Source organism: Zingiber officinale, chromosome 8A (assembly GCF_018446385.1).
Source record: "Zingiber officinale cultivar Zhangliang chromosome 8A, Zo_v1.1, whole genome shotgun sequence".
In the NCBI taxonomy this organism is placed as follows: domain Eukaryota; kingdom Viridiplantae; phylum Streptophyta; class Magnoliopsida; order Zingiberales; family Zingiberaceae; genus Zingiber; species Zingiber officinale.
In genome coordinates, this window is record NC_056000.1 from 119589221 (window position 1) to 119606127 (window position 16907).

The following is a 16907-nucleotide window of genomic DNA, read 5'->3' on the forward strand; positions in this document are numbered from 1 at the left end:
ACGAAGGTGGGTCAGGAGGCCACACTACGTGACAAATAGGCCTACAAGGAATCGTAACCACCTGTCAGAGAACAATCATCACATGTCAGGGAATATTCTAACAGTGAGAGGCTCATACCCCTCTTGGTTCCTCCGTCGGCCTATGAGAGAAAGCCACGTGTTGACCACCGCCAGACATAGCCTGACACCCGACATTCCCTGACATTCGCCAGGTTCCAGAAGCCTCAGTTGCAGTATAAAAAGGGATGCTTTGTCCCTTACGCAGGTACGCTCTCTCGTCATTTCTTACCAGTCTTTTACTTTTTCTTGCTTTCTCTGTGACTTCTGGGGAAAAAGTACCTGACTTGAGCGTCGGAGGGCCTGACCCGGGGATTTTTTCCCTGGTTTCTGGTCTCTAACGACTGTGTGAATTGTCTGAGTGTGTGCAGAGTAATAGCGCCATCATCCTGAGCCTTTCTTTCCTTCGTACAACCACTCATGTGCACTTGTCCAGGGGGTACCTTGCGGACTTAGCATCTCGTCGACTCTTCGTCAACCTTTAGCACAACAAGGCCCGCTTTCATCCGACTCAACTTCCGGACGGGATCAAATTTGGCGCCGTCTGTGGGAACACAACAACCTGATCCGGAACGTGACGATGGAGGAGTCTGGTCGCATTCATGTTACTATGACCGCTGGGGAGTACGAACTCTTCAAGGAGGCCAAAAGATTGGTAGCCTCGGAGAGACAGGCAACTGTCTCGCGACCACGACAAGCCCTTGCCGAGGCTTCCAAGGAACCCCTGCCTGTTTCAGATCAGGGTTCCAAAAGAAAGCAGTCTGAGGTAATTCCTCAGCATCCTTATCGCGAGCCTGATATAGGATATTATCAGCCAGAGCCCCAAGCACAAAGCCTCAAGAAGGAGCAGCCTCAAGCATCTGTGGCTGAGAGCTCACAGCCGCGGGATTCGAAGAAAGGAAAGGCCCTCGTCATACCTGAGGCATTTCCCGAAGATCCGGACGAGAAAGTACCTTTCTCAACTAGAATTCTAAATGAAAGACTGCCCAAGGGTTATAGAGCTACATCGATCGGAGAATATGATGGGAGCAAGGATCCAGAGGATCATTTGTGAAAATTCAAAAACGCAGCCCTGCTGCATCAATATAGCGATGCTGTCAGATGCAGAGCTTTCCTGAATACTTTATCTGGTTCAGCTTTAAAGTGGCTCGATGGGTTGCCTCAAGGGGCCATCATCTGTTTTCTAGACTTCAAAACGGCTTTTTTGCGACGATTTGCCAGCAGTAAGAAATATCAGAAGACAGATCATTGCCTTTTTGCTCTAAAGCAGGGGTCGACTGAGCCCCTGAGAAGTTATATCAACCGCTTTAATCAAGTGGCTCAAGATGTCCCTACTGCCACTTCGGAGATTCTGATGAGCGCTTTCTCTCATGGATTGGGAGAGAGAGAGTTCTTTAGAGATCTCATCAAAAATCCCGCTCGGAATTTTGATGAGATGGTGGAAAAAGCTGCTTCCTACATCAAGGTGGAAGAAGCGCAAGCAGCTCGAAAGAAGGCCGAAAGACCACTTCCTTCCACCACCAAGCAGGAAAGGAGAGCGCCTCAACCCCCCCCCCCCCCCCTCAACCCCTACCGCGAGTCCGGGAAGCCAGACCTGCCTTTCATCCCGGGCTGAAAATTCGACCTGCTCCTCGAGTTGCTGCTGTACACATCCCCCGACCAGGGCCAGGGAGTAATCGGTATTGCACCTATCATAGATCTCGCACACATGATACTAATAGATGTTTTCAATTTGCTCGAGACTCTAAACGAGCTGCAGAGATGGGTTTGCCCCCGCCTGAGCTAGCGTCTCAGTTGATCAAGATGATGGAAGAACAAAGGATGGCAGGGCAGGCCGGATCATCTCGTCCTGACCTAGCGGGACCTAGCACTCATCAGCCTGGCCGGGGAAAAGAGCCGGAAGGATCACGAGAGGTCGAAAACAGAGGTAACACAGCTGTTAGAGATATCGGCATGATTTCTGGAGGGCCGACCGACGGAGATTCAGGGAGAGCGCGTAAGTCTCATGTTCAGCGATTGGAGGTTCATGCTGTCGGATGCAGTCAGGAGCAAGTTGCTGGCCCTGTTCTTAGCTTTGGGCCTGCAGACCTGGAGGGTCTGGAGTTGCCTCATGACGATGCGCTCATCATCAAAGCCATCATTGCTAATAGTCGAGTGGCTCAGGTTTTTGTTTATACCGGGTGCTCGGTTAACATTCTATTCAGGACTGCATTTGAAGAAATGTAGATTGATGCTGCTGAACTTCAGCCAGTGGCTACATCTCTATATGGGTTTACTGGCAATGAAGTGAAGCCTATGGGTCAGATTAAGCTGGCAATATCTTTGGGCACCGAGCCACTGGTGCGCACAAGGAGGAGCACATTTATAGTAGTGGACTCCCCTTCTTCCTATAATGTTAATCTAGGGAGGCCCGCCCTGCACGAATTTAGGGCTGTCGTCTCGACCTTTCACCAAAAAATCAAGTTTCCTGTGGGCGAGCAGGTCGGGGAAGTTAAAGGAGAACAGAAGGTTTCTCGGCGGTGCTATATTGACATGGTCCGAGTGGAGGCTCGGAAACATCAAAGGATGCAGGACGGAGGTGTTCATGTTGTTCAAGAGGAGCCTCTTCCTACAGCTGAGGAACTCATCCCTTGGGAAGAAATACAACTACATGCTGATAGACCTAAGAGTCTGACCAGGGTGGCGAGTGACCTTCCCCCTTTCCTCAAAGAAGAACTGATTCAGTGTTTAATCCGCAATCGGGATGTCTTTGCTTGGTCTACTGAAGAACTTCCTGGGGTCAAACCAGAGGTGGCTGAGCACAAGTTGCATCTGTTACCTGACTCCCGACCCGTGAAGCAAAAGAAAATAAATTTCTCAGCTGATCAGAATAAAATAATAAGAGCCGAGGTAGATCAGCTCAAAAAAGCAGGACATGTTCGGGAGGTTCAGTTCCCATCCTGGCTCTCCAATGTCGTTTTGGTGAAGAAACCCAACAATAAGTGGAGAGTATGTATCGACTTCCGCGACCTCAACTGGGTCAGCCCCAAAGACTGCTATCCTCTGCCCCAGATTGATCAAATGGTATATTCCACAGCTAGATGTGAAAGAATATGTATGCTGGACGCCGACTAGGGGTATCATCAGATACCTCTAGCCTAGGAAGATCAAGAGAAGGTTAGTTTTATTACGGCTGATGGTACTTTTTGTTATACTGTCATGCCCTTTGGCCTCAGGAACGCCGGAGCCACATACCAGCGAATGATGGATAAAATCTTCCGGGAGCAGATCGGGCGAAATGTGGAGGTCTATGTCGACGACATATTCATCAAATCCCCGCTGGCCGAAAACTTGATCAAGGATGTGGAGGAAACATGCAGAACTCTTCGACAGTATGAACTGAGACTCAATCCATTGAAATGCTTATTCGGGGCTAAAGGAGGAAAATTCTTGGGTTACCTGGTAACCGAGCGAGGAATAGAGGCCAATCCTGAAAAGGTTCAAGTGCTCAAGGATATGCAGCCTCCTCAGAATTTAAAAGAAACCCAGAAGCTGGTCGGCAGAATAGCAACCCTGTCAAGATTTATTTCCAGATCTGCCGACCGAGCCGCTCCTTTTTACAAGGTGCTAAGGAAGGCCTCCAAATTCCAGTGGGATGAAGAATGCACTAAAGCTTTTGAAGAGCTGAAGAAGTATCTGGAGACCCTGCCCTCTCTTTTTAAGCTAGTTGTAGGGAACCTTTATGGGTTTATTTATCAGCCACCCCTGAGGCTGTAGGGGCAATGCTCGTTAAAGAACATGACAATGTACAACGACCAGTGTATTACTTCAGTCATTTATTGAAGGGAGTCGAGTCCCGATACACGGCACTCGAGAAGTTGGTTTATGGATTGGTTCTTATGGCTTGGCGGTTACGACCTTACTTTTTATCGCATCCAATCACAGTCTTAACCAACAGCACCATGGGAAGAGCACTGACTAACATGGAAGTTGCAGGTCGGCTTATTAAATGGGCCACAGAGTTGGGAGAGTATGACATACAGTACCAGCCACGCACTGCTATTAAGGCACAGGCCCTGGCAGATTTCTTAACAGAAATACATCAAATCAGCCCTGAAGAAACATGGAAGATCTATGTGGATGGGTATGCTAATCATCATGGAAGCGGGGTCGGGGTCTTAGTAATATCTCCTCAAGGGGATATACTCCAGGTGGTAGTGCGATTGAATTTCCGAGCCACGAACAATGAAGCAGAGTACGAGGCTTTATTAGCTGGATTGCAAGTAGCTCGGCATGTTGGGGCAGCTCGGGTAATCATCTATTCAGATTCCCAGTTGGTGACTCAGCAGGTTACAGGCAACTTTATTATAAATTGTGATAAATTGCAAATGTATTGAGAGGCTTACGAGAAGATGAAGGCAGAATTTGCAGAGGTCACTGTCACAAAGATACCCAGGTCGGAGAATGAGCGGGCAGATGAGTTAGCCAAGATGGCCAGTTCCTTAACTACTTGGGTGTTGGATCGATCAACGACACAAAACTTTTTGATAGCCCAGATAGATTTGCAAAATAACGCAGAAGCAACTATTGATTGGCGGGCACCCGTGATCAGTTATCTTAGGCATGGTACCTTACCGACCGACCCCGAGGAATCTAGGTTGATAAGAAGGCAGGTTCATACTTATGTCATGATCGGGGACCAGCTCTATAAGAGGTCCTTCTCCCGACCCTTACTTAAATGCTTGAGTATGGAGGAAGCCGACCAGGCCTTACGAGAAATACATCTGGGATGCTGTGGCAATCATGTAGGCGGTCGGACATTATCTCGCAAGGTGCTCCTGGCCGGGTATTTCTGGCCTACTTTGCAGAGGGATGCTCACAAGTTGGTGAACACATGCTTGTCCTGCCAGAAACATCAAAACTTGACTCATCGACCTACAACCCTGTTAAGAACATCTATAGTGTCCTGTCCTTTTGACCAATGGGGCATGGATATCGTGGGACCATTTCCAATGGCACCAGGTCATAGGCGCTTCTTGTTGGTGGCTGTGGACTACTTTTCTAAATTGGTAGAAGCAGAAGCCCTGGCCCGGATTACGGAAGATGCTGTCATCTAGTTCTTGTGGAAGAACATCATTTGTAGATTTGGTATTTCTCATAAGCTGGTGTCTGACAATGGAAGGCAATTTCAAGGACAAAGAATACAGGCTTGGTACAAGGGATTTGACATAACGCAAGCATTCACTTCAGTAGCTTATCCTCAAAGCAATGGGCAAACCGAGGTAATTAATAGAGAAATAGTTAGGGGTCTGAATGTTAAGCTAGATCATGTCGGAGGCAATTGGGTGGAAGAGTTACCAAGCATTCTGTAGGCCTATCGTACAACACCCCGGGAGAGCACAGGTCTGACACCGTTTCACTTGGTTTATGGAAATGAGGCAGTGGTACCCATAGAAATTGGGGTACCGTCGGTCAGAAGAATATTATACGATGAAGGAAATGCATAACGTCTATTAGCTGAGTTAGATCTTATTAGCGAGACCCGCGACCAAACAACGGCTCGGTTGGAGGCTTATCGACAAAGAATGAGACAAAATTACAACAAAAGAGTAATTCCTCGATTCTTTGGAGAGGGAGATCTGGTCTAGAAGCAAATAAAGCCAGTAGGGGACGTGACTAAACTAGCACCACAATGGGATGGACCTTATAAAGTCATTAAAAAGTTAGCCTCCGGAGCTTATTACTTACAAGATGAACGAGGCAAGAAGCTAGATCGGGCCTAGAGCGCTAATTATCTACGACCTTATCGAGTCTGAAGGGATAGGCCGAGAAGTGTAGATCGAGTGAAAAGCTGAGCTGTGACTCATCTTACAGAGGGGATTAGCGGACCGAGGAAAAGTAGATCGGAAAAAATGAGAAATGTGAAAGCAAAGTATATGTAAAATGTTATGGCAAAGCTAAGCAATTTAAAGCAAGCATTAGAAGGGGAATACAAAAATAGCAAAGTATTTTACAAGCAATTTTTGAATCACTATGTACAAAAAGTCAAAAAAAGGTCAGTCGAAAGGGGCAAATATTTCATCTGGAATCTCTTTGATGATCCGATCGTGGTCTAAGAATTCAGGAGGTGGAATGTACCTTAAATAGTCCTGCTTATGAAGTTGTCGCAGAGCCCCGCCCGCCCCGTAAATAGCAGATGTGGAAAAGCGATGTCCCACCTGTGCACAAAATTCTGGAGAACACAGATACTCGGCCCGGTGTCGCAGGCAGCGATCGTTTTCTCCTTCTTTGTAAAGGGCCAGAGCTGTTGACACGCCCTCTGTGGCGGCCCTAGCCTGAACTAGTTCGCTTCTGGCAGTGGCCAATTCTGTTGCTTAGGAAGTCAGTTGGGTCTCTCAAGATTTCAAAAGGACCTCCTGCGATTTTAATTTTTGGTCCTGGTCTTGCATCAGAGTTTCTGCCGCACGCAGTTTCTGAACCAGCTGGTCCATGGCTCTTTGATGTTCTAAAGCCAGCTGATCCATACTTTGTTGGTGTACATTATCAGCCTAACTCTGCTTCTCCCGAAGCTCTTCAAGTTCGTGCTCAGTTAGGGCTAGGGACACTTCCAGACTATTTTTCCTACTGGTCAAAGATTTTATCTCTGCTCGCAGAGCATGGCTGGCCTGGGCAGGATCATTCAGTTGTAATTCCAGTTCAGCAACACGGTCTCGTAACATCTTATTCTGATGATGAGTAGCATGGAAGGAATGGTTCATTATCAAAGATTCTGCACAGGCCTGAAATATGCAAGAAGTATCTGATAAGAGCAGGGAAAACAACAGTTGGGAAACTTTTGAGGGTTACCTTGATATATAACTCGGCAAATTGATCCATTTGGGCCGGGGGAGGAAAAGAATCCATATGTCGCAGGCTTTCTTCCCATAGAGTGGCCAGACGACCTTTTATTTTCAGAGAGCTGGTGGGAACATCTGTCTGAGACCATAACTGTGCTTCAGAAGGAAAAGTAGTGCAGTAGTCTTGATAAGGAAGCGGAGGAGGTCCTGAACGACCCGCGGCTGAGCTGGGAGTAGCTGAAGGCTCGGCGGTTGCACCAGAGGGAGCAGAAGACGGTCCCTGAGGGGGCTCTGCAGGGGGGGGGGGTAACCGAGGGGCGTGTTGAAGGGCCAGCTTCATCACCTTGAGGGTGTTGCGTGCGGAACGGTTGAGCCAACGGGGGTTCGGCCTGATTGCTGGATGAAATGGGAGGGTCATCTACATAGCTCGGGATTGGAGGTGGAGTCACCTGATGGGATGGGGTAAAGTCAGCTGCATGTGGAGGAGAACGAATAGACGAGGGGCTCGAGTCTGGTATCACGCGAGGGGCTCGACGCCGACGCCTTTGAGATAGTGGCTGGTCGTCAGAATTGGAGTCATCTGAGGGTGATCGAGCCCTGCGTCTAGAAGGACTGGAGACATTCTGGCTCAAGCGATCATTCGCAACACGGGCTCGACGAGCCGCTTGGTAAGCATCACGAGAGGTAGAGCTGGTAAAAGGAACCTTGCCTGTAGCCCCACCAAGGCCCGTCAATCTTTCGCCAAGGCCCCGACCAGGGATATAAGTGGATCTAGGAGCACTAACAGGGGGCAATGGGGTTGATGGAGCAGGCCGGGTTGTACGTGGGGCCCGAGGGCGAGTGGGAGCCCGAGGGCGAGTGGGAGCCCGAGGACGAACGAGAGTAGCTGGCCAAGGTCGAGGAACAACCCGGGGGCGAGAGGGAGTGGCTGATCAAGGGGCTCTAGCTATCCGGGAGCGAGTAGGAGGAGCCAGCAAAGAGGGTAGAGCAGCAGGAGACCCTCGCCGAATGGGTCTGCGCGGAGGATGAGACGAGGAAGTCCCACCGATTGAGGGGGAGAACGAGTGGGGAAGTGCTCTTCTCTCCAGGATAATTCGCCCTCGTCTCATTATCTCCATGTCACTTAGAGGGAGGGGATGAACATCTGAAGCATAGGTCAGGATTTCAACTGCACCAGATAAAGGGTAGAATTATTTTCCCCAGGCCCCCAGAAGAAATAAGATATTTATGCAGTAATGACAAAGCAGAAAGAAAAGCTTACCCAGGGAGCGAGGCCTCTCGTGGGTCAGATGGCTCAGGCGAAAGTAGGACAACAGTTCCTCAGATAGTAGGCGCATTAGATTAATATGCCAGCCGGCCAGGCGAGACAAGGCTTCCAAATAAGAAGCGTCTAGATGGAACTCTCCCAGTTCAGGAGAAGAGGGAGGTAATTGTCGTCATCGCAGGGGCCAGTTCACATCACGGGGAAAGGCAATGAAGAAAAATTGGCCTCTCCAGCTCGGGTCAGAAGGCGATAGAGACGAGAAAAAATTAGTTCGAAGACGGGGCTGGAAATGAAAGGTGCCTTCTTCTTGGTGCTGTAGGGTGAAGAAGCAGTGAAATAAGTAGGCGGACCAGGATATCTCGCACACTTCGCACAGAATTACAAAGCCACAAAGGATTCTTATTGAATTGGGTGTCAGTTGCCCTAGAGGAATCTGAAATTAGTGGCCTATATCGGTAAAGAAAGGATGGATGGGAAGATGGAAGCCAGCCACAAATTGTTCTCTGAAAAAGGTGCTGGAACTAATAGGGGGATCAGAGGATCGGTGTCCTCCAGTAGGGATGATCACTTGTACGTCATCCTCGACCCCATAGGTGTAGCGTAGGTCATCTCGAGCACATTCATCAAAAGAGGAAGAGCCAGGGTAAAAAACCGACACCAAAGAAGAGAGAAAAGAAGAGGACGCCATGATAAGTGTAAATGAAAAGGAGGGTTAAGCGAAGAAGGATCTGGTCGAAAATGGCAGGAGCAAGAAGGATGCAAGCAAAAGAAAGAAGAAAGGGATATCAAGCGTGACTAGTCAAAAGGAAGAAGAATATTTATAGACGCCTATCAGAGGGGTAATTTCGTCAGACCGACATATATCGGTGCAAAATAATAGGCGGGAATAACGAGAGTCATAGGATCCGCCTCGGAAGTAACGCCCATGGGTATATTAGGAAGAACACTAGCGCGGTATACGAGGAAGATCTCGGGAAAAGGTATCTGTAGTTGTTAAAGTGCTCAGGCATTCCCGAACTGGAGATAATTATCAGATTCCTCGGTCTGCGTATTCAGAACTGGATCGCGAGGTACCCCGATCTATGCATGACTTCTACTTTCTGACTTTCGATTATACAGACCTGGAATAAGACACAGGTCGGAGTTAGACAGTTAGACAGAGGTACCTTGAGGTTATTTCAGAAGGGAGATATGCCAGATTATCAGCAAGAGATCCACATTACAAATAAAGTTAGAGAACAAATGAAAATCCGCAGGCAAGAGGTATCAAGAAAGCAGTGAATAAGTTACCAAGAAAGTTGATTTGTACATCAAGAAAAAGTACTTAAGAAAGCAGTACATACAACCAGATTAAAGTTTTCTGTCAAGAGGAGGAGGATTATCTTCGGTAGGGCCAACTATATGCTCAGTAGGGCCAGAAACAGGTTCAATCGGAGGCTCGGGTAAGAGAAAGAGATCGTCGTCATCCTTAAAAGAGGGGAAGGACCCATCAGGAATTTCATCCATGATGCGACCTATGTCTACAAAATCCTCCGAAGGGACAGATAAAATCATATTTTGTTCCAGCATTTGACGAGCTCCTCCACCCACTCCGCAGCATACCATGGAGTGCATTATATCTCTCATTTTCTTTATGAATAAGGGGGAGGTGACATATGCTCGTCTGTAGGCCCTCAGTCGACCCACTTCGCCTGCTTGATATTCGGCCAGCTGTGTCTCTGCTTTTTTCTGGTCAGCTTGGGCTTGAATCAGGGCTTCTTGACCTTGGGAGACATCCTCTTGAATCTTCAGAAAGTCGGCCTGCACAGCTTTGAGAGTGGCCTGGCTGGCCTCCCATTGGCTTTGAAGAGCCTTCTCCCAGTCGGCGTTAGAAGCCAATTGATTTTGAACTTCTGCCAAGGTCTTTTGAAGGCTCTCCCGGGTTTCTTGCGAGCTAGCCAATTGGGCATCCTTCTTCTCCAGCTCAGCCTCCAACCCTTGGCGCTTTTTTACCTCGGAGGTCAACTCCGACTCACTAGTCTGTAAAGCTAGTTCCAAGGCCTTGATCTTGTCAAAAGCCGCATGAGAAATATCGTGAGCCGATCCGACAGACTCTCCAATCAAGCGAAGGTAATGGGCCAGATCCCCTGGTGTGGGGTTGAGAGGATCGCGAGGAGTTAGGGGCAGCTCTATTTCCTCTAGACGAGCTTTCAGCGCTTCATTGTCCCTCTGTAAGCTACAGGCGTGCTGAAGGGCACTTAAGTTGGCGGAGCAGGCCTGGATCAGGTGTCAAGTATAAGAAGAAAAGAAAGGTCATAAAAGATTGTAGTAAAGAAGCGCATGTGTAAAAGGACTTACAGCAACCATTTGACAAGCCGCATAATCTAGCCCCCCAAAGGAGCATTCTTCCAAAATTTGCGATTGCTGGTGCGCCAGGAGGCTGCTAACTCGCCCTCCAACTCAATCAGAGCAGTAAGGGGAGGATCCCCATCAGTAGTTTCTACGCCTACCCCTGAGCCTGTGGAGGAAGGCACGCGCCAAAAATCAGTAAAGGAGTATGTCTTGCGAGTTTTCCTCCGAGATCTAGAAGTAGACGCGGGAACATCTAAGGGAAGGGGGGCAAATAGAGTGTCAGAGCTCCCGGGCTGGTCCGTTAAGTGTAAAGATGGCTGACCGGGAGAAGAGGTTGGGGCTGGCGAAGAAGCCTGCGCAGGAGCTATGCCTCGACCAGAAGCCGAGACTGACACGTGAGGTGACGCGATGGGAACTTCAGGCCCCGTAATGCTCTCTCGGGCAGGAGTAGTTGCTTTGAGTTCCAGGGACAGGGAGTAGCAGATGAGCGACGGCTGGGTGGAATAGGTGGAGGTGACGCTCGAATAGCGGGAGTCACTCTCTTACACTTGCGTTGAAGTTTCAGGCGCTCAGCCGGTCGGGGGAATGCCACTTGCATCTCTTCAAGTTGCTCTACGGTGGCCTCCCCGGCCTGTTCTCCTGAGGCTTCCTCCATCCGCCCTATCATGGATAGGTCAACTTGTTCTACAGCGATCGGGTCTTCAGCTAGAGCTGCATCTAGGGGAAGTACTGAGGAAGTTCCCTCATGAGTCACTGCCGGCAGAATTGTAGATAGAGTAGGAGCGCACTGCGAAGCAGGGGGCTAGACCGGGAAGAAGCTGCTACACCCCGTCTAAGCTCTTCGCCTAGATTTTTCAAAAAAGAGGAGGACTAGCGCTTAACGTCGGAGGAGTAGGCTCGATACATGGCAGCTTCTGCGATAAAGAAGAAAGATACCTCAGTTAGCGAATAATTAATAAAAGGAAAACGGGGTCTTACCAAACGGAGCCCCGATGTCCTTCTGAACAGGGCTAAGCCCAAATAAATATAGAAAGCCTTCGAACAACAACACGGAAAAGTTAACAAGTACGCCTTGCAGCGCTTCGGAGGCTGAGATACAAGCAGGCTGGTGCTGGTGAGAAGGAAGGTTCTCAGGGAGGTCTGGGCACCATTGTATGGGCCCGACCAGTGGTTGAGGTAGTCTAACAAAGAAGAAGCGAGATTTCCACCCCTTGTTCGAAGAGGGCATGTCAGCAAAAAACTTAAAGTCGGGTCTAGCTTGTACCATGAATACGCCCGACTCTGAATGTTTGAAGGAATAAAAGTGGTGAAAGAGATGAACAGTCAAGGGAAACTCATATACACGACAGAGAATGATGGTGCCGCAAACTGCCCTAAAGAAGTTAGGAGCAAGCTGAGAAATGCAAACGCCAAAGTATTCGCTCAGAGAAGAAATGAAAGGATGAATGAGAAAGCGAAGTCCTCCCAGAATCTGATCTTTGAAAATGGTCATGAAACCTTCTGGAGGGCTAGCAGGATGCTCTCGAGGTGTGGGAACTCAGAGTTCATAAGCATCATTAAGATGCAGGTCTGAACGAATCACTGATAGGTCGTGGTCATCCATATCTGAAATGAAGCAGGAATACCAAAGAGTGGTCTTACCATCAGTCATTGTCAGGGTAAAGGGAGTTGAGAATGAGATTAGTCGAAGAGGAGAAGAACGCTAGACGGAAGGGCTTAGAAGAGGGAAGGTGCGGACGCCGGTGAAGTCGAAGCGACAGGAAGCAAGCAGTCAAAACGTGCAAGGCAGTGACTGCGGACGACCTTTAGGGTTTATAAAGGGAGTTCTCCTAGAGAATATCGAAAAGAAGAGTATCTTTTTGGGTGAAGCGCTCAAAACCGTCCGATCGTCGAGGAACATGCTCTTATAGGAAAGTGTGTACAAAAAGGAGTGAAGTGGGCGGCGTCACTCTGCATAGGCAGTAAGGGCAGAGGACAGGTGTCGACCTCCGAGGAGCTGTATTAATGATGGACGTGACAAGGAAATCATGATATGAAGCAAGCGTATGGAAATGCTTACCACACACTTTTCTGGGGAATCATGAAAGTAAAATAGTGGGAAAGGAATTCAAACACAGCAAGGCTAAGGCTAAATAGAGCGTTAATATGGTTATCTCCTCAATACCACTAATAACATGCTTCTTGGTGACAGGCGAAGTGGAAGCTCCTCCAACGAATCCGGATCGTGAGTGGGACCCAGATCGGGAGTTTGACCCCCAGATCGGCAACCTATATATGGACCGGAGGGTAGACCCCCCAGGTCGTCTGCATGTGTCCTGGTTGGTGGGTTGATCCACAGGTTGGCAACATTTATCAGGACCAGTAAAGGAGCTGCTCGGTCGGCTATCCCAGACTCTTGCCTCAGTGCAAGTTATAAGTGAGCTCTGCTCTCATGCCCAACGACTGAGCTGATCGGTCGGCTGCCCCAGACTCTTGCCTCAGTGCAAGTTATAAGTGAGCTCTGCTCTCACGCCCAACGATCGAGCTGCTCGGTCGGCTGTCCCAGACTCTCGCCTCAGTGCAAGTTATAAGTGAGCATTGCTCTCACGCCCAACAGCCTTCCCGGTTGGCTCAACTGCTTATTCGGTCGGTGTGTTCGAAATGTAGCACGGCTTATGCGCATGGCTACTCATTACTATGTTGGCAAGGGGTAAGAAGAAAGCAAGGTACGTAAAGTGTTTTCGTTATGTTTGTTGGAGCAATCCCAATGGTTCGTGGGACCATGTGTTTTGGTGTTTGGGCAAAGGGTTTAAGTTAGGTTTACCCTTGTTATTTGATATGTGTACTTGAGTTGTGCAGGACTGCAGGTGACACATGTGACTCAGGTTGACGGCTTCGGGTCCGGTGAAGGATGGAGCATCCGAGGGACCGTGGACAAGGCAGCAAGGACAAGGGCCGAGGGAAGCGACTTCGAGGCATACGCGAAGGATGGCATTGGAGACAAGCCGCGGGCTTGGATGCATCCGAGGGACGAGAGCCAAAGGAAGTAGGCTTGAAGGCAAGAGGTCAAGGCTGCAAAGAAGAGTCAAATGAGTCGTGAGGGTACTAGTGCATGAGAGATTGTACTCGGAGTAAAATCCTAGTTTTAGGGTTTTACTGTAGCGGCACTGTAGCGCACTGTAGCAGTCGACTGCATGTTTTAGCAGTTGACTGATGCACTATAGCAGAGAGCCGTTGAGATAGCCGTTGGGCTGGCATCAGTCGACTGGTGCAAGGACCAGTCGACTGGTAACGGGCAAATCAGGTTCTGATTTGTTCCAAGCTCTATAAGAAGGAGCTTGGTATGGCCGGCCAAGGCGACGAAATTAGACTTGGTTAAAGCCTAATTAGTAGTCACCAAAGTGCTCAAGGTTCTCTTGTGTCCAAGTGTTCTTGGTTGGAGTTGTGGTGAGGTTTCTCCACCCACAAGGAGGTTGAGCTAGCTGGAGTTTGCCGGGGACTAATCCACCGACGGATTGAGGGATCGTCCACCTTACGGACACGCCGTGGAGTAGGAGCAAGTTATCTCCGAACCACGTAAACGAACGTGTTAGCGGTTTGCATTTCCATTCTTGTATTTAGTGTTTAGCTTTCTATTTGTGTTTGTTTGTATTCCGCTGCGCTAACATCATAGGAAGCAAGGATTTGGGGGTGCCGTCTATCCAACCCCCCTTCAAGCCGGCCACCGATCCTCCAACAAGTGGTATCAGAGCGAGGACGCTCTCCGTTGGACTAACCGCCAAGGAAGCATAAGATGGCCGGGTTGATTGTCCCTCCAAAATTTGAAGGAGGAAGCCTTGGGGACATCACCTATTGGATGAAGAAGATGGAGATCTTCTTCAACACGGATTGGGACACCATGATGGTGGTAAATGAACCGTTCAAAGTCCCAAAGGACAAGAAAGGAACGAAGCTTCGAACACGACATTGGACGGAGGAGCAAACCTCACGATCGGAGGCAAACTCAAAGGTAATAGCAATTTTAATTGATTTATTGCCTCCTAATGTGATAAGTGGTGTAGGTAAATACGAGAACGCCCATGAGTTATGGAGCAAAGTGAAGAAGTTTCCATGGGAGGAATTCATGCCTACACAAGAAGAAAGAAAATCCGAAGAAAGTGATGAAGTGGTCCAAGAGGAGAAGAAGGACCAATCGGATGTGGAGCCCAAGGAGATGGGCTTAGTAGCTCAAGAAGAGGAGGAGGAGCAACCGGAAGTTGAGCCATGCTCAACATCCGAGGAGGAGAAGGAAGATGAGGCATCATCTACATCCTCAATAATTGAAGAAAATTCCAAGGCAAGTGAAGAAGAAGAAGAGGTCTTGGAAGTGGTTAATCTAGCAAGCACCTCCACCGAAGCAAAGTCAAAGGACCACATTGTGTGCTTCGGTTGCAATGAGAAGGGACACTACAAGAGTAGGTGTCCATTGGGTAAGAAGAAGGTAACTCCTAAACTCAATCAAGTTATTTTGAATACTAACATGGGTTGTAGGAATGAAGAAGCCCAAAGGAGGAGAATGCGCATCATATGCTTCACGTGTGGAGAGAAGGGCCACTACCACACCAAATGCCCCAAGAAGAGAGAAATTAAGAAGCTAGCGCATCTAAAGAAATGGGAGAAGAAGAAGAAGAGCTCAAATCAAGGGGGAGCTTCAAGGGTAAGGGAGGTATACCCTAATTTGAATTGTAATTCAAATTTTCATTCTTCCAAGCATGCTAGGAAAAATAATGATTATCATTATGTAGCAATGAAAAATTTTGAATTTAGATATCATGATAGGAGTAGGGTAAATGTGGATCATAATCCTAGGAAATCTATGCATGATAAATTTAGAAATGGTAGACCTAAGGAGACCCAAGGCATTAATCCCAAGAAGGGGAGACATATGCCTAGAAAGGGTAGGTCTAGGAATGTCCAAGGTGGACATGTTGACTCTAGGGTTAGGAACCTAGAAAGGGAGAATCAAGCTTTGAAGGCAAAGCTTGATGGTTTAGAGAAATTCCTTAAGAGATTCACTAATGGATCTAAGGGATTAAATATGGTGTTGGGGAGTCAAAAACCCAACAATGATAGATCGGGTTTGGGATACCGATCTAGTGTCTCCAAGGTCAAAAGGAGACCATGTGCTAGGGTGACACATGATAAGGGGAAGGGAGAATCATCTAAAGCCAATGAGAAGAAATATGCTAGGGTTGCATATGATTATGGCAAGGATGATGTGTCTAAGGTGCACCATTGTGGTTTAGCCATAGTGGAGAAAGCATCTAAGAAGATGACTAAGGCTAAGAGCTCTAGGGGGAGCTCAAAGAGTCAAGTTGGGACCCATGGCCAATGGATCTCAGGAGGGTACTACTTGGGAGTCTAGAGGAGCCATGGAGTGTGCCAAAAGGTTTGGAGATGGATTTGAGTCTCAAACCTAGGGATTTGGCACACATGGTTTGTGTTTCATGCAAGAAATATGACATTTGGGGTCATATAGCATGATAATTGGTTTTGGATGTATATATGCCATATAAACCAATGCTAGGGATGCATTGTGGGTTGGTATGGGCAAATACATCAAAAGGAAGCCAAAACTAGGACTTTAGCTCAAGGTTCAATTGAACCATTTAGCTAGTTTTGGATTTTGTGTCAATATTGGGATTGGTAATAGATATATTTTTTAATATATTTTTCCCAAGTAGACAAGGGTACAATAGACCTCTCCACAAAATTTGGGGATTTTTGGAGGTCTAAGGAATTACTGGTGCATTTCTGAAGTTGGCCTGAAAAGGCTGATTTTTTCAGAAATAGGGTACCAGTCGACTGGTACAGATACCAGTCGACTGGTAACAGTGTTTTTGAGCACAGAATGCCTCTGTAAGTTCATTGTGTCGATACCAGTCGACTGGTGATGATATCAGTCGACTGGTAACAGTAGATTTCGACCACAGAATGCTTCTGTAAGGTTCTGTCGAAGGGGGCAGTCGACTGGCACTTGGGGCAGTCGACTGATACCAGCCTGAAAGTGTTTTCAGAGCTGTTCTTGACCATGTCAACTCGTTTAGATGTATGGGATCCAAGGGGGATTAATACATGAGTTTAGGGTTAGTTTGGATGATAAGTTTTCAACAATTGAGATATTGTTGGAGAACTTTTTGGATGTTAGGCAAAGGGGGAGAATTAAGGTTTAGTTGGGAAAACCTTTAGTGCCTTTGCGTAGGGGGAGCCTTGGGATAGGTTCTTAAAAAGCCCTGTGATAAAATCCTAGCTCAATGGGGAGCTTAGGTGTAGGGGGAGCCTTGTGATAGGTTCCAATGCTTGGTGCATTGTTTCGGCGGTTGCCAAGTGTGTAGCCTTGGCAACGTAAGTCCATTCGGCGGTTACCAAGTGTGTAGCCTTGGCAACGTAAGTCCATTCGGCATTATAAGTCCAAGTGTGTA